The 16,723-nt window shown below is 34.3% G+C and overlaps 1 long non-coding RNA gene across 1 annotated transcript; it reads left to right on the forward strand.

Annotated features, from left to right (window-relative positions):
* The first annotated feature begins 15,123 nt into the window (after positions 1-15,123).
* LOC131606549 (uncharacterized) lies at positions 15,124-16,212 on the forward strand. The gene is made up of 3 exons (XR_009284876.1): positions 15,124-15,469; positions 15,766-15,828; positions 15,952-16,212. It is a non-coding gene; the product is annotated as an uncharacterized LOC131606549 (long non-coding RNA).
* The last annotated feature ends 511 nt before the right edge of the window (positions 16,213-16,723 follow it).

A 16,723-nucleotide genomic window follows, 5' to 3' on the forward strand; every position in this document is an offset into this window, starting at 1 on the left:
GGGACCAACATTCTTAAAAGATAACAAATTTGATCTAACCAACTCTTGAACTCTGGCCTTCAAAGGGAAACATCTTTCTAAATCATGGCCCGCTGCCCCTTGATGGAAAGGACAATGAAGATCAGACCTAAAACCTTCTGGAAGAGGATTCCGAGGAGGAGGCATAGATCTTGTTGTGATCAACCCTTTATGAACCAATGCAGGATACAATTCAGTATAAGTCATAGGGATGGGGTCAAAGTCAACCCTATCACGAATTTGATTTTGGTTAGCAGCCTGAGGTCGAGGAGCTTGAACTCGCACAGGAGCAACAACAGCCACATAAGGTTGATCACCATTATGAGGTCTATGACGAGATCTTCTGTCTTCTGACACAGCATTTGTTTCATTTTTCTTCTGGAAGTTTCCATAAGGCTTCCTCGCCCCACTAGAGGATTCAACAACATGAGTAACTTTCCCATTCTTGATTCCTTCTTCAAGTCTCTGACCAATGGTTACCAAGTCTGTGAAGTTGGAAGATACACTGCCGATCATCTTCTCCCAGAAGAAAGGTGAGAGAGTATCCATAAACATGCATGTTAGTTCCTTTTCAACTAAAGGTGGCTCTACTTGAGAAGCAAGCTCTCTCCAGCGTTGAGCGTATTCCTTGAAAGACTCTTTCTATTTCTGGGACATGCTTTGTAGTTGTCGGCGATCAGGTGCCATGTCCAAATTATACTTATATTGCTTCATGAAAGCATCAGTTAGGTCTTGGAAACAATGAATACGACTCCTCTCGAGTCCCATATACCATTTCAGCGAAACTCCACTCAAACTATCTTGAAAACAATGGATGGGCAGTTTGTCATTTTGAGTATAAGCAGCCATTTTGCGATAGTACATGATCAAATGGCTTTTTGGACAGGTGTTTCCTTTGTATTTCTCAAATTCAGGAGTCTTGAATTTTGCAGGCATGACGACATCAGAAACCAAACACATATTCTCAGCAGCAACCCCAAAGTAATTATTGCCTTCCATGGCCCTCAAACGCTTTTCCAAAGTCTGATACTGTTCTTTGACATCTTCAATATCTCCAGCATCCCCTTGACTTCCATTCTGGGAATTGGCAGCTTGGTATTCAAATAGAGGATTCTCATAAGCATGTTGAGCAACAGTATGCACAATGGGCTGAGATTCAGTCATGATAGGAGCACGAATAACTGGGTTTGAAATTTGACCCATCACAGGTCGTGATGATTGACCAATACCAGGAGTCTTCTCATAGGGAGGAGTAAAATCAGGTGGCAAACCAAACTCAGGCCATGTAGAAGGTGGTTGTTGAGTGAGTTGAGGGTCAACATCAGCACTTGGGACTTCAACAATGACAGTCTTCTGAGGCGGTTCCCCTCTAGTGATCAAAACTTGCAGCATTTTAGTGAGCTTGATCATACTTGACTTCAAATCCTCTATTTCCATTCTGACCTCTATGTTATGTTGCTCTTGATACTCCATTCTTAATCTGACGTTGGCTCTTGTTCCGTACTTGTGTGAAGGAATTAGCTTGATGGTAGACAGACAACTCTGAAGATGGAGACAGACAAGGATAAGTTTCATGGGTAACCTGGATGTATGTATGCAAATGGATGTATGTATGCATGATGCATGAATGCCACATATACAGACATGGTAACACAAACATGGTGTACATAAGATAGGTTCAAAAGTTCAACGTCACGAGCATGAGGTCAAAGAACCAAACATGGGATAGTACTTGGGGTTAATCACCTGCACAACATGTTCTACTGATACGTCAGAGTCCACATTCTTCTTTCGGATATTACCGGCTTGCAAAACTGAACTTGTGAGCCAATAATATTCTCAAGAAAAACTCGTCTGCGTGTGATTCTCCGCATGACAACTAATCCAAGTCTACACCTGAATAGTTTCTGCATCACAACCTTAGAAGGCCAAGATGGGATAATGGGTTCTACGGTCAACTCAGCTTCTACAGCTCAATGAAAGCAATAATGTTTTCGCAACTGAACTTGCTAAACATATACTACCAGCAAGGAACCTCCACTGAGCGAAAGGATTCTCATGATAGCTTGTTAAGGACTGAACTCCTTGTATGCCATACATGACTCTACCTCCACCTAATTCTTATGTGTACTTAATCCGGGTTAGGATTTGTCCATAATGTATCTCAAGTGACGGAACCACACATATATCAAGAATAGCAAAAAATAACAAAATAAACAAGTATGAGCAAATTTTAAAGTGATCTAAAACTCTAAGGTAACCCCTCTTTAAAAAAGATTTTTCAAGTCCCCAGCAGATTCGCCAGTTCTGTAACTCGGTTTTTTGACGAACTGACTCCTTCTTTTTTTTTTTTTTATATTTTGCAAGAGTCGCCACCGACTTTTATTTTATCCAATTATATTAGGAAAGGCATAAAAGAACAGAAAAAGACCTTTTGACAGATTTTGGGTTCGGGGTTTGGTTATACAAAGGGAAGGTTTTAAGCGCCCTTTGTATCCATGGTTATCCATGGGCTCTTAATTGCTTAGCTCACTTTTGTTTGAATGCTTATTGATTTGAAAATAGAAGAAGTGAAGATGGACACTGGGTCACATAGGTCTCTGAAGAGTTTCACCGGGAATAATGCCCTTAAAATACCAGAAGAAAGTTTTTGAAAATAGATGAGTAGTTTTGAAAACACGTTTTTTGAAAATGAAAGGTGTTTGAGCAAGCAATTAGGAGTTACCTACTCTCAATTTATAAGATCTTTCATGTGCGTTAGCAAAATGGACAAAGAGAAAATAGCGGAAACATAAATAATATGTCCAAATGGACAAAGAGAAAATGACATAAACATAAACAATACGTCCAAATGGACAAAGAGAAAATAACAGAAGCATAAACAATACGTCCAAATGGATAAAGAGAAAATAACAGAAACATAAATATGATAAATGATAAAATAAAGGGTTAAATACTATTCACCCCCTGCCAAAGTAGCGAGATTCGGTTTTCCCCCTTATTAAAAAAAAATCTAGCCTTCGCCCCATAGAAAACAAGATTCTGTTTCCAGGAACCCCTTGTTCCATGCTATTCCATGTTTGGCTGACTGGGCATGTGGAATCTTGCTGACTGGGCGCCTGATTTCTTTATATATATTATATTATATAATTATAAAAAAAACTTTAAAATATTTAATTTATGTTTTTTTATAATTATTTAACATACAGTTTTTTTAAGTATATATGTACAGCTTTAAATAATACATTTAAACTCAGCTTTACATATAGTATAACAGGAGCAATCTTATTTCAATTAAAACTAATTGGTTTAGTGGTTTGGGGGTTGGTTTCTATCCATGTGCTCATGGGTTCAATTCTCATGGGAGACAATTTTTTTAGAGTTATTAAGCATAATATTCAATAAGCAAGCCACGTCAGCCAAACAAGGAAATCAGGCGCCCAGTCAGCAAGATTCTCCTAGCCCAGTCAGCCAAACATGGAACAGGGGGTTCCTGGAAACAGAATCTTGTTTTCTAAGGGGCGAAGGCTAAAATTTTTTTTAATAAGGGGGAAAACCGAATCTCGCTACTTTGGCAGGGGGTGAATAGTATTTAACCCTAAAATAAAACATAAAGCAAGAAATATAAAGAACAAAATGCAGAAATTAAAGTCAATTGTTAGTATGTTAGCACGCGAATCATCTTGAAGCTAGTCAAGTATATCCACGATGTTAGTGAAGATCGATGGTGAGTGAATGATGATCTCGGATTTAAAGTTAATAAAAATTTATCAGAAGCTTGATAGAATCATAGCGACTACACGATAAATTTCCAAAAGTCTTAAATCAACTACATACAATATCTGCCATATTTGATCTTTTATTCCGATTCTGGACAAAGAAAAAGATAAGAAATAATATCAAATAATATACAAAAATAAATATAAAACAAATTAAACTTAATTCATTTTTTTTGTGATTTTTTGGAATTGATTTTAAGTTAATTAACAAGCTAATTAAACAAATAATTATACGAATAATTAAACTTAACAAGAAAAATATTCTTTTTTATGTAAAAAATTAGATTATAAAAATATAAACCTAAATCTAAAAGGAAAATATTTTTGGAGTTTTTTTTATTGGTTAAAAATAATTAAAAAGCAATATTTACATAATTACTAATTAATTAAGCAAAATAAATTAATTATGAAAAACAATAAAATATTTTTATGTTAAAAATTAAATAAACATTTTATAAACTTAAAACTAAAATTAAAACATTTTTTTGGATTTTTTAAGTATTTTTAATTAATATTATAAACAAACTAGATTAAATAAGAAAATATAAAGAAAATAAAACGAACTGGATCCTGTGTGGTGATTTTATGGTGGACCATGGTGGTCTGCGCATGCTGGTGCGTTGGATGAAGATATGGAAATATCCAGTGGCTATGATTGGAAGGCACATGGTGTGCATCACATGGGATGATGTGCTGGATTTGTTAGAATAAATAAATTCAGACTGGGCCCACATGGAATTGACCAGCGAATGGGAAGAGAGGAAAGTGCCACTGAGCATGGTCAACTTTTCAACTCTACTATTCATCTTCTTCAACCTCTTACCTGCGGAATTAGCTGTAGATTTTCCTGCGGATTTTCCTGCGGCTTTCTCCTTCAAACTTTCAAGCTTTTGAAAGACCTACAAAATGAAAATGAACAAATACAAGGGCCACCCAGATCACCTAATTTGACCCTTCTAAACATGATAGCGGTGTTAGTTTTTCCATTTGAGCAACGTAGCTATGAGTTTCGAGCTTGGCCATGGTTATGTTCATACATGGTGTTTTAACATGGTTCTCTTGGTTTTGGCCATTAAAGCTTCATGCTAACGTTCAAAATTACTCTAAATATTCCCATGAACATGTTAGTGTCAATAAACTTCATTAAAACATAAACATAATAAAAATATGATAAAAATTGAAATATGCATAAATATGGAGTTTTTAATTCATGAACTCCAAACACTACTACATGTTATAGGCTACATGATGCTTACTCTATGATGTTCCAAGAGTGGAATAGAGTGGTTGAAATTGATTGAAGGTGGCTATTTGAATGAGCCTTGATTTTTACAAGTTTATTGAAACTTTTGAAAAATATAAAACTCTTAAGCTATGGCTTTGTTGTTGTTGTTATGCTCTCCTTGTTCCTCCTCTTTTTGAATGAAGAAAATGAAGCTCTATTTATAGGCAAAGAGTTTGATCTTGGAGGCCAAGCAACTTGAAATTGTCATGATTAATTTTGTGGAAAAAGAATGGAATATTCTTTTATGCTAGGTTAAAAACTTAACCATGGTTTAATCACTCAAGTACTATTCTCTTCAATCTTGCAATATTATCTTTAAGAATCTTGAATGGTCATTGCTTGCATCACATGAAGCTTCCTTGCATTATCCTTGAATTGTCTCACTTTAATTAAACTTTAAATGAATAAAATTCAATTAAAAATGAAATAAAAATATCATGAATCATGGATATGTTGTGAATGCCTTTAATCATATGAGAATCAAGATTGAACCACAAAATAATTGGCCTTTTTGAAAAAGAATCAAATTTTGGTCATTACTTGTTTCATGCATTCTTCCAAAAAAGGTCAACTTCATCAAGGCATATCTCCCTCAATTTTGATCCTATGAAAGTGTTCTTGTATTTTTTGGAAATCCCAAGATGTCCTCTACAAGCCACTTTAGAAGCTTTTTTGCATTTGGAGAAGTTATCTTGATGATATGGGCTTTGACAAAAAACTGCTTTTTGTTGACTTTCAAAATGACCTGTAATGTTTTGGCTTATATCTCTTATGCGGAAGCATTTCTTGACCTTGGGCTCAACATCAAAGTTGTAGAGAATTGAATTTTCTTAAGATTGAGCTTTGGTTGGAATTTTTCTGATAAATTATGAGAGAGTTATGGCTGGTCAAAGTTCAGTTGACTTTTAGGTAAAAAAACCCTAATTTTGCAATTTTGAGTTTTGTTGATTTCTGAACTTTTCTTGATGAATTATGATCAATCCTTGATCAAATAGTGAATATTACTTCCAATAATTGATGTTGACCAAAAATCTTGATTTTTTACTGTAGTTGACTTTTTCTCCGATGAATTACAGTTTTGCGATCTTTCAATGAATCAAGGTCTTCTCCTCAATTGAATGACATGAAAGGACTATAATGTTGATTTGAAGGTCTTTGAATCATAATCCGAGTCTTGGAATCATCTCCTGATTAAAAGTCAATCCTCTGGTAAAATTAGGTCAAAACCCTAATTTGGCGCTTCGGGCGATCTGGAGAGTTGTCTGCCTTAAACTGAGCCCTCCTTGGACTTGAATATTGATTGAAGGATCCTTTGAATCTTGAGAGAATGTTGAACCTCTTGTGGGCCTCAAAACCCTAATTTCTTCAGCTTTCTCTTGTTCATTCTCCTGTTTTTTGACACACAAGCAACAAACTTTTTTTTTATATTTTTTGTTAGTAAATAAAAATATGTATGATGATAAATGATAATGATAATGATCATAACACTTAGAAAATGATGGAATCTCAGAGGTCAAAAATTGGGGTGCAACAGCGATTAGCCCGCTTAGCACGCCTGGGTAAATTTTGGTTATATATTTTCATTTCCAACATAGTTTTAGGCTATGGTTATGGGAGGTTTGCGTCCCAACTCCATCAATTTCATTCCTAGGTTAGATTAGCTTAGTAAACAACAACTGGGACGTGCACTTGGATGATCGGAGGTGGATTGCTCATCGATCGGAGCTGACAACCCATGAGAAGTTTGGTTTATTTCTCTTCCTCTTTGTGTATTTCTTTTTTGTTGGGTTTGTATGTATATTTCTCTGAACATATGTATATTTATCGCTCACGGCGTTGTATACAACTTGCTTTACAAATCAATCTTGTTGTTTTCCTTGATCTTTTTTCATTTATGTTTGGATTTGTGTTCTCGATTCTAGAGATAGGGTCAAAGCTAACAATCACTTTTGTATCGGAGCTTAATGCTTCCGTGTTTGATTTTCGTGCGAGAAATTGCCGACGCGAGAATATAGTTGTTCTCGCAACTATGTGTTAGACATAACCTTGGTTGTGATACGTCTCATAGGTGTTGCAGAAATGAACACTGATGTGTGATATACGTCATGATTTTGACGAGTATTGTAGGTTGGGTGCATCTGATCGATAGGTTTAAGTTTGTGAAGAATAGTGTATATTCATACTGGATATATTATTCTCTCACAAGAACGTTATTATTTTCCGTTTTTATACCTTTCCCTTTATATTCTTTTAAACCTGAGTTAGAAAACACAAAAATCATTAAATGACATTCTAAAGTGACCTTTCTCTATGGACACGATAATTCCCGGAGTAATACTTCCAAATATTTTGCTTGCTGTTGAAGGGAGAGTTATGGTTGAGAGGAGAAGATGAACAGGGGACGGAGGGAAGGTGGTAACTCGAAACAATGAAGAAGAATTTTGGAGGTTTACGTTATTGCCTTAACTATTAATTCCAGATATATTTTCATTTGGAGAAAGGAAGAGTAATTTTGGTGAGGGGAGGCGTTGGTTTTATTCTCATTGGTCCTTTCTCCAAGTTCTCACTCTCTTAATCTACTACCTAACTAAGAATATAATATACCTATTAACTCCCTTAATTGCCCTTTTTCGTTTTTCATTTTGCACTAACATATGCCCATTTTGGTAATTTGCTAAATCAAATTTCTACTCAACCAATCAAATGTACCCATTGTTCCAAGTGGCACCATTGTTTCAATTTTATTATTGCTAAACAACAATTAACCATTGTGTAAAAATAAAGTTTGGGAAACCCTTTTACACGCTAGACAACAGGGGAACCAATTTTCAATATTTCCCTCTCATTCTCTCCTTTTCGTTCATTCTTCATACATCCTTCTCTCTCTTTTCATTCTTCATACAACTCTGCGCATACCACAGGTACCACATCCCAGTTTAACCCTTCTCTCTTCTTCTTCTTCTTCACCCGATTTACATAGTATTCTTCTTCTTCTTAACATTTCTTTTCTTCTTCTCAACTTTTCTTTGAAACACAAGAAGTACCGATTCAAAATTATGTTAAAGTTATGATTTTTATAGTGTTGAATGATGTTGTTGAATGATGTTAAAGTTATGATTTTTATATTGTTCTTCACAAACACACAAAGTTTAGATGGTCTAATGATGTTCAAAACACATAAAGTTTGGATTCACTATAGGAAAAAAGGCCTCCTGCCACGCCCAGAAAACCGAGGCTATATGCAAAATAACCGTGGCGTAACGCTGAGGCCACGGTTTGGCCACGGAAATCCAACTGTGGAGTATACGGCCGTGGTCTAAAGTAAAGTCCACGGTTTTTTGGTATAGACCACGCCTTTTTTACAACCGTGGCTTTTTTAGGCCACGGTTTAGGTAGCTTGATTAAGGCCGCGGTTTGTACTTGCCATGACTTAAAAACTGTGGCCATATGGTAAAGCCACGATTTCAATTTAACGTTTAACATACCGTTTTGGTTTAAGATATAGCCACGGTTTGGTTATGACCACAAATTTAAAACCGTGGTTATATATTGTACATTCTAATCCATTAATCTTGCCACGGTTTATTTGTGTCATTACACAAAGGTATCATTATATATATATATATATATATATATATATATATATATATATATATATATATATATATATATATATATCATTATATATATATATATATATATATATATATATATAATTTCAACAATAATACTATTTTTTTAGAATTAGTTCTAAGTACTCCAATAGTGAAACCAAACTTGTCCAAAGGGCTGATTTTCTTTTTCAAACCAACACATCAATCACTTAAACTAATTTTGAAGAATTTAAAACTTGATTACTATAATTGTATGAATACAAATTATTTTAGTGTCTACACATCAATGACAATAGCATCGTGATTGACTAAGCACATTATATATCTAATAAACTTAAACCAAAACTAAATATAAAACGAGTCCTGGATTCGGCTCTATGATTTCACTTGCTATATGTTTCTAATATAACATCTTAATTCAATCCAACATCATTCATTCTGTGGATAAGACATACAAAAACATTACAGCAGTATAAAGAAAGCAATATCTAGATAGAGGGCAATGAAGGAAACTTAACCATCATATGCATCTCTAACCATCTGATAGCTGACAAATCCTGAGAAAAGGGTTAGCTGCAAATCAAAGAAACCATAGAATTAGAATGTCTAAAAAAGGATCATTTAAGAACTTTAATGCTAGAGTACCATTGTTGATGTACTCATCAAGAAGATACTTATATTATCAGATATAATACATCAGAGAGAAATAATTAAAGTAACTCTAGAGTCATCCATTAGAAAGTATTAACAATAACAATGACTTCATTAAAAAGATGATGTATTATTGGGCGTAAAGACACAATTCAAAAATTCACTGTCTTTTCTATTTATGGGTTGATAGAAAGCTTGTCAAGAAAAGTCATATCAGAATATGAAAATCATTCGGAAAAGATGAAGATTTGTAATCTCCACACTTTTTACCCATAGTATTTGTGACAGTTAACCAAATCAATAATGCATGTTACCTTCATGATATTTGAACTGATATGATCAAGCCCGTACAAACGGCATATCTCAATGTTCTGCATGAATCAGAATAACTTTTCTGTCACTCACAAGCATATTAAAAAATTAATAAGTATCAGACTTTTGAATTGAAAATGAAAAAATTAAGATGAAACAAATTACCTTAAGCAACAAGTTGTTGTGTTGAACAGATTGTTTGTACAATAAATTCTCGAGCAAGCCCATTCCTTGCTTCATGCATGATGTTAGATATATTGGAGCTATCTGCAGATATGTGAACATGGCACCAAATTAGATTACTTGTATAAATATTGTTGTTATGAATTGATAAAACTGCAATCTTCATTATAAAAAAAAGAGTTTCACTTGGCCTTGATAGTTTAAGTTTCCTGGAGTTTCTTAATCATATCTATGTAACATCAATTTCATCCTTACTCTTTCAAGTTTTCAGATTCATCAACCTCGTGTAAAAATCCAAGACATGTGTGCAGCAGTAAATTTTGGTGTTCATCAATAATAAATACAGTTCATTCAAGATAATTTACTAATTCAAGATCAAATTAATAGAATGTTTTTGGCTTGATTATCTTGCACTTACTTGCCAGGTCAATGCATGTGATGATAGAACTTGAGCATATGCAAGCCGATGTAGTTCCATCATAAAACAAACAGAAGCAAGACCAAAATACTTGAAAAGAAAAAACAATGAAGCATGAAAATTATTTAGAGATTTCGTTAATTAACAAAGAGATATGAATAAGATTATTTAAACAATATTGTATACGTAAAGAACACATCAGTCTATTATTCTATTATTCTTTTATCATTCACCCTTTTTATCATTCTATTATTCTTTCATCTTCACAATGAAAGACTAAAGACAAAACACTAAACATAACTTTACACATTATTTTTTACCATAAACTTCATACATTATTGAAATAGAAAGTAATATTTGTACCATATTTACTAGCTTCTTTCAACTTTTCTTTGATTTCCTTGGCCAACTCAAGCACTTCCGGTGTCTGCATGTCATACAAACCAACTATAATTACAACCGGCAAGAAACTATCAACTCCTAAAATAACTCAATCGGTATTCTTTACTCAAAAATCACCTGAGTAACTTCAGATACCGAAATTTTAATTGCCGCTTTAGCATCATCATCCTCAAGTCATAAATATATATTAAATCCTATGAATGTGTGGCTGCACCTTATCCTCCACCATCTCATTAAACTAAAGGTCAAGGCAGCCCCTTCTAATCCTGAAATGGTAAAGGGAATAATTGAAAGCATGATAAAACCCAAGCATCTCCATTCCTGTTGATGTCAACGGAATTGGAACCTGAAAATGCAAATTAAGAATACAAAAATTGAAAATCCATACCCTTTATGTCATCCACAGAAACAAATGATGGATATAAAAGCACCACAGCTTCAATAAGTTTGGATTTCGCGAGTTCAGTAACAACCTTAGCTGACAAAAGGAAGTAAACATATTACATTGTGTGAGTTCAATTTAAGCTTAGTTGCATTTCGAACATTAAGCAAAGGAAGATATACAAAAATGATTAGAATGAGTAGCACTCACCACCCCAACAAAATCCAGCAGCCCCGACAGATGCAACACCTTTACTTTTTATGGCTTCAATTATGAGTTTTGCATCTTCAAAATATTTGTCCTAATAATATAATAACAATAGGTATGCATCAGGGAATGACGATTTGTAGATATAATTTGAGACAAATTCTAATGTTTAATCAACAATTCAAAAATGCCAACAAAGGTGAGAGGAATCGACACAAAAATTACATAAACAAGACATCTGAATTTTGTCATTTACCTTCCAAAATCAAAATCCAATAACAATACAAAAACTGGATTTCAATTTACTAGAAAACAAAGTCTGTTTTGTTTTTACTTATCAAAGAAAAAAACCATAAACAATCAAGGATCGTTAATTAAGAACTAACCTTTAACAGAAATCCTTCTCTCAAATTCACCTCATAACAACCTCTAACAGAAATCATTCCCTTTACCCCATCTCTTTCGATCCAATCTTCATTCAACCTTTCGCCATAACCGTTTTTCTTTAACCTTCAGTCACCATTCATCAATCTGCAGAAGAAAAAGAAAACGGCATCACCTCTTCATCTTCTTCAATCGATCCTTCAAGTCTTCACAAACCCAGAAGGAACCTTCAACCCGCATCAACTCCATCCACGTATCAACAACTGGAACAAAGACGAAAAACACAGAAGAGGATTCAAACTCAGAAGCAAAAGAGGAGGAAATTTGATATGGAGAAAACGAAGCGTAAAAGTCGAAGACGTACCTGAGTGGTGACCTTCGTACCGAGAGAGAACCTGGGATTTGAGAAGAGAGGGAGATTGAGAACGCGTGGAGACCAGAGATAGAAGAGAGTCGAGATGAGAGGTGATAATTCGTATGTTCACGGTGGCTGTGTGGTGATGTCGGCGCCGTTGCTGCTTCACGATCGTGAGAGGGAGAAGAGAAGAATCCCAAAGTCACTTAACCCTAATCCCATTTTATGTTTATTTGTTTTAGTTTTTTTTCTTTTTAATCTTAAAAAATAAAATAAAATATAAAACAAGAGAAAGAGGGAAACGAAAAGAAAAGAGGGAAAACATGGCGGGCACTCAATTTTTGGATTTGAGCCACAAGTTTTAGTCAAAATTATAAGGCCGCTGTTTTTCTTTGCGGCTTAAAATATACGCAGTTCTATAACCGTGGCAATTGAAGTTAAGGCCACAGTTTTACACTCCGGATTCAATATTCTATAACATACGTCTACGCTTTGATAACCATGGCCAAATCATATATGTGGCCACAGTTTCTGAGCTGTGGACAATTTTAGCGTGGCCGTAGGCCAAATTTCTAGTAGGCGTTGGTTTTATTCTCATTGGTCCTTTCTCCAAGTTCTCACTCTCTTATTCAACTACCTAACTAAGAATATAATATACCTATTAACTCCCTTAATTGTCCTTTTTCTTTTTTCATTTTGCACTAACATATGCCCATTTTGGTAATTTGCTAAATCAAATTTCTACTCAACCAATCAAATGTACCCATTGTTCCAAGTGGCACCATTTTTTCAATTTTATTATTGCTAAACAACAATTAACCATTGTGTAAAAATAAAGTTTGGGGAACCCTTTTACACGCTAGACAACAGGGGAACCAATTTTCAATATTTCCCTCTCATTCTCTCCTTTTCGTTCATTCTTCATACATCCTTCTCTCTCTTTTCATTCTTCATACAACTCTGCGCATACCACAGGTACCACATCCCAGTTTAACCCTTCTCTCTTCTTCTTCTTCTTCTTCACCCGATTTACATAGTATTCTTCTTCTTCTTCTTAACTTTTCTTTGAAACACAAGAAGTACCGATTCAAAATTATGTTAAAGTTATGATTTTTATAGTGTTGAATGATGTTGTTGAATGATGTTAAAGTTATGATTTTTATATTGTTCTTTACAAACACACAAAGTTTAGATGGTCTAATGATGTTCAAAACACATAAAGTTTGGATTTTTATGGTGTATTCAGGTTGAAAACACATGAAGTTCTGATTTTTATAGTTCTCTTTCTACTGATTATTTTGAATCATGTTAAAGTTATGATTTTTATAGTGTTCTTCACAAACACACAAAGTTTAGATGGTCTAATGATGTTCAAAACACACACAAAGTTTAGAAAGTTATGATTTTCTACTGTTTGGATTTTTAGAAAGTTTAAATGATTGTTAAAGGATTGTAGTTTATAGTGTTCATTTTATACTGATTTGCCTAATGACTGATATAGTGCTGTTTATAACTGATCCAGAAACATAGCATGGATATAAAGTAGTTAGTTTTTATGAAGTTTTGATTTTTATTGTCTGTGCTATGTTTTATCTTTGTACCTAACAGAACTGTTTTTTGTTTCAGATTTTTGAACAAACAGAAGTTATGATTTCTACTGTTTGGATTTTTAGAAAGTTTAAATGATTGTTAAAGTATTGTAGTTTATAGTGTTCATTTTATAATGATTTGCTTAATGACTGATATATTGCTGTTTATAACTGATCCAGAAACATAGCATGGATATAAAGTATTTAGTTTTTATGAAGGACTGTCTCACTTTTTTACAAAATATATCCTTATCAAGGACAGTTCCAAGGATAAACATAATTGAAATTTAAACATTAACTATAATGAGTACACCTGAGACTGAGACTGTTTTGTTTGGAAATGTCTCTATAGGATGGATAAACATAGGTCTGGCTGTTTTACGGCAGTGTGGTTTGGTTGATGTGCTAGCAATTTGATTCTTTACATGTCATGCACTGAAATTTTGAAGAGTGATTTTCTTGGAAGTACATGATCAAATGTTAAAGGTAATTTTCGTAACTTTCCAGAAAACTCAGGAATTGACTCCACTGCTGCTTTATTCTTGCAACATTTATTCCAGGCTACTTTATGGTCATATAAAAGATACATTTTGTAACTTTCTATGTGTATATATTTTGCATAAATTTGTTGAAGAAGTCCTTGATACAATTGTACTTGATGGTATAAAGGATAACATAGTTGGTATCACTTGTCCAACTGACTTATCTAACCATAGTAGTAAAGCTTGTATCCAATCCTTCAATAATTTTTATGTATGAACATACAACAGGTTTGGATGCCCAAATTATTGCTGGTGTAGTTATGCTTGCAATGAAGAATGTTGCACATGACTCAATTGGAGTGTTTCACATTCTAATAGTGATTCAATGGTTCATAATGGAGCTCTTTACACTTTGCAAGGTTCAAACAAGTTTTATGATTATTTGCATGGTTGGAATATTCCCATGGCTTCTTCTCTTCAGAGTTTAATGCTGCCACCAGCTTCATATTCTTCTTCTTTTAATTATACACATACAACTTCAGTTCCTTCTGTTTATTCTACTCAGTTGCCAGCATGGACTTCTGATTATAGATCCACTCCCTCGTGCTGATATTCATCCATTTTATTTTTGAATAGTAGAATACAAATATGTGTATTGTTTTCCGTTCGTATTTTCCTTTTATTTAACTCTCACGGGAAGGAATAGTAGAAATATAATCTATAATATAAGAAGGGAAATGGTTCTGGAAAACACCACTATGTCCCTGCTTCTATATCTGCCATGTGTCTAAAATAGGGGTATTTGTTGTCCAAAATTTACTTTTTCCAACCGATGATGTCACTTTGTTCCATTACAACTACATAATTACTAAATTTTGCCTTTGGTTATCAGGAATAAACAAAACGCTGATGTCACGTAGCTCTTTTTATTTCCAAATCAACCAAAGCAAACCTATTTTGATGCTTTTTCACATTTACTTCATCATATCACTTTTAATTTTCAAAACCCTTTCTCTTTCTTCATCCACAAACTTTTTCCTTCTTTCTCTCTCTTCCTCCGTTCTTCTTCTTTGTACCACCTTCTTCTTCTTCTTCTTCTTACAAATTTGAAAGAAAAATATCTTCTGACACTCTTTCCCTCTCTCTCTCTCGTCCTTTCCTTCACTTTCTCTCTTCTTCCTCCTTCTCCCTCTTCTTCTTCCTTCTTCCTTCTTCCTACATATGCAATTTGTATTCTTTCCTGACACGGTTTGTTCTGTTGAGCGCTGAGGACGATGATGAACACGATGATGGTGATGTTGATGTTGTTGGGTTCGTGATGAACGATGTTGAACGATTTTAGATGAATGAGTTGAGTTGGTTGAAGATCTATGAAGATGATGACGAAAGCTACGAATCTGAATCTCCGGTGAGGTATTTCTGGTTTTTGTTCTTGATCTCTCTTCCTCTCTCACGATTCTGAAGGGTTTTGATTTTTAGGGAAATGATGAACAAATTGTTTAGGTTTTTTATGAATATTGGGATTTATCTGTGTTTGAGGTTTTGATGTTTGATGAACAATGTTCTTCTGATAATTTCTGAAGGGTTTGTAAAATTGGGAAAATGATGAACTAGGGTTTTGGTTGTTTTTGCTCTGCAGCTGTTTTCTTGATGATTTTTGACCTTATCCATTGTCAATTCTCATTAACATGACTTTTTTTCCAGATCCGACCCTTCCATGGGATTAGGGTTTCAGGAGATCTCGGTCGCAAGTTCTTTTCCAATATGGTATGTTTCAAGTTCCAACCAATGTTTTGTTGTTCTATAATCTTCATTGTTAGATTGTTGTGTTATGAATCTTGGTACAAAGACTATTTACTTTGGCTGAACCGACTTTTGGTTTTTGTTTAGTTTTGTTTTCTGCAGGAACTTTTTGTGGTGGTTATGCAGATTGGTTAGCAGAATTTTGTGGGAAGTGGCGGTTTGAGTCGGTGATGCAGCCTGTTTCTTCGGGAACCAGTTTGTTATTCGTTTCGGTTGAGCTTTATGCAGGGCTGCAGTTCTGATATGGTTTATTTTTTTCCTTAATCTCTTGACGTTAAAAACATTTTGTTGTACAGACACGGCAACTTCATATCCATCTTAAAGTGTCGGTTTTTCTGAATGTTTAGATCTCATCAGGTATGCATTTAACTTTAAGGCTTTTGTCCCAGTTGCATTATCTAAGAAATGTGTATGTGTCTATCGGTCTGCAGGGTGGTGCTGAGAGTGGATATGGTGCCAAAGCAGAAGAAATTCTTGGCCAAGTCAGTGGAAGGTCAGTTATTGAGTAATTTGTACCTGTATTTCATGCATAAAAAATGTCAATATTTGTTTAGTGTATTTAGTACTATAAAATTAATAATGTTCTCACTCATTTTTTTCAAATCCTTTTCACGACTTATTCGGTTAATCGATATAATAGTTCTATAATTTGTGCAATTTCTTCAATGTACACCTTCATCACTGTCTTATTTTACTTTTTTAATGACATCACAATCTGTAGAGACATATTATGGTGTTGTTCCTCGCAGTCTTACCATTTGCAATCATAATCTGCCCACACAAACTGATACACTTATATTAGAGTTTCCTAAGGCGCCTCTTCGGACAAATATTTATATCCAGAATCAGGCCAAGGCAT

Source organism: Vicia villosa, linkage group LG5 (assembly GCF_029867415.1).
Source record: "Vicia villosa cultivar HV-30 ecotype Madison, WI linkage group LG5, Vvil1.0, whole genome shotgun sequence".
Taxonomy (NCBI): Eukaryota; Viridiplantae; Streptophyta; class Magnoliopsida; order Fabales; family Fabaceae; genus Vicia; species Vicia villosa.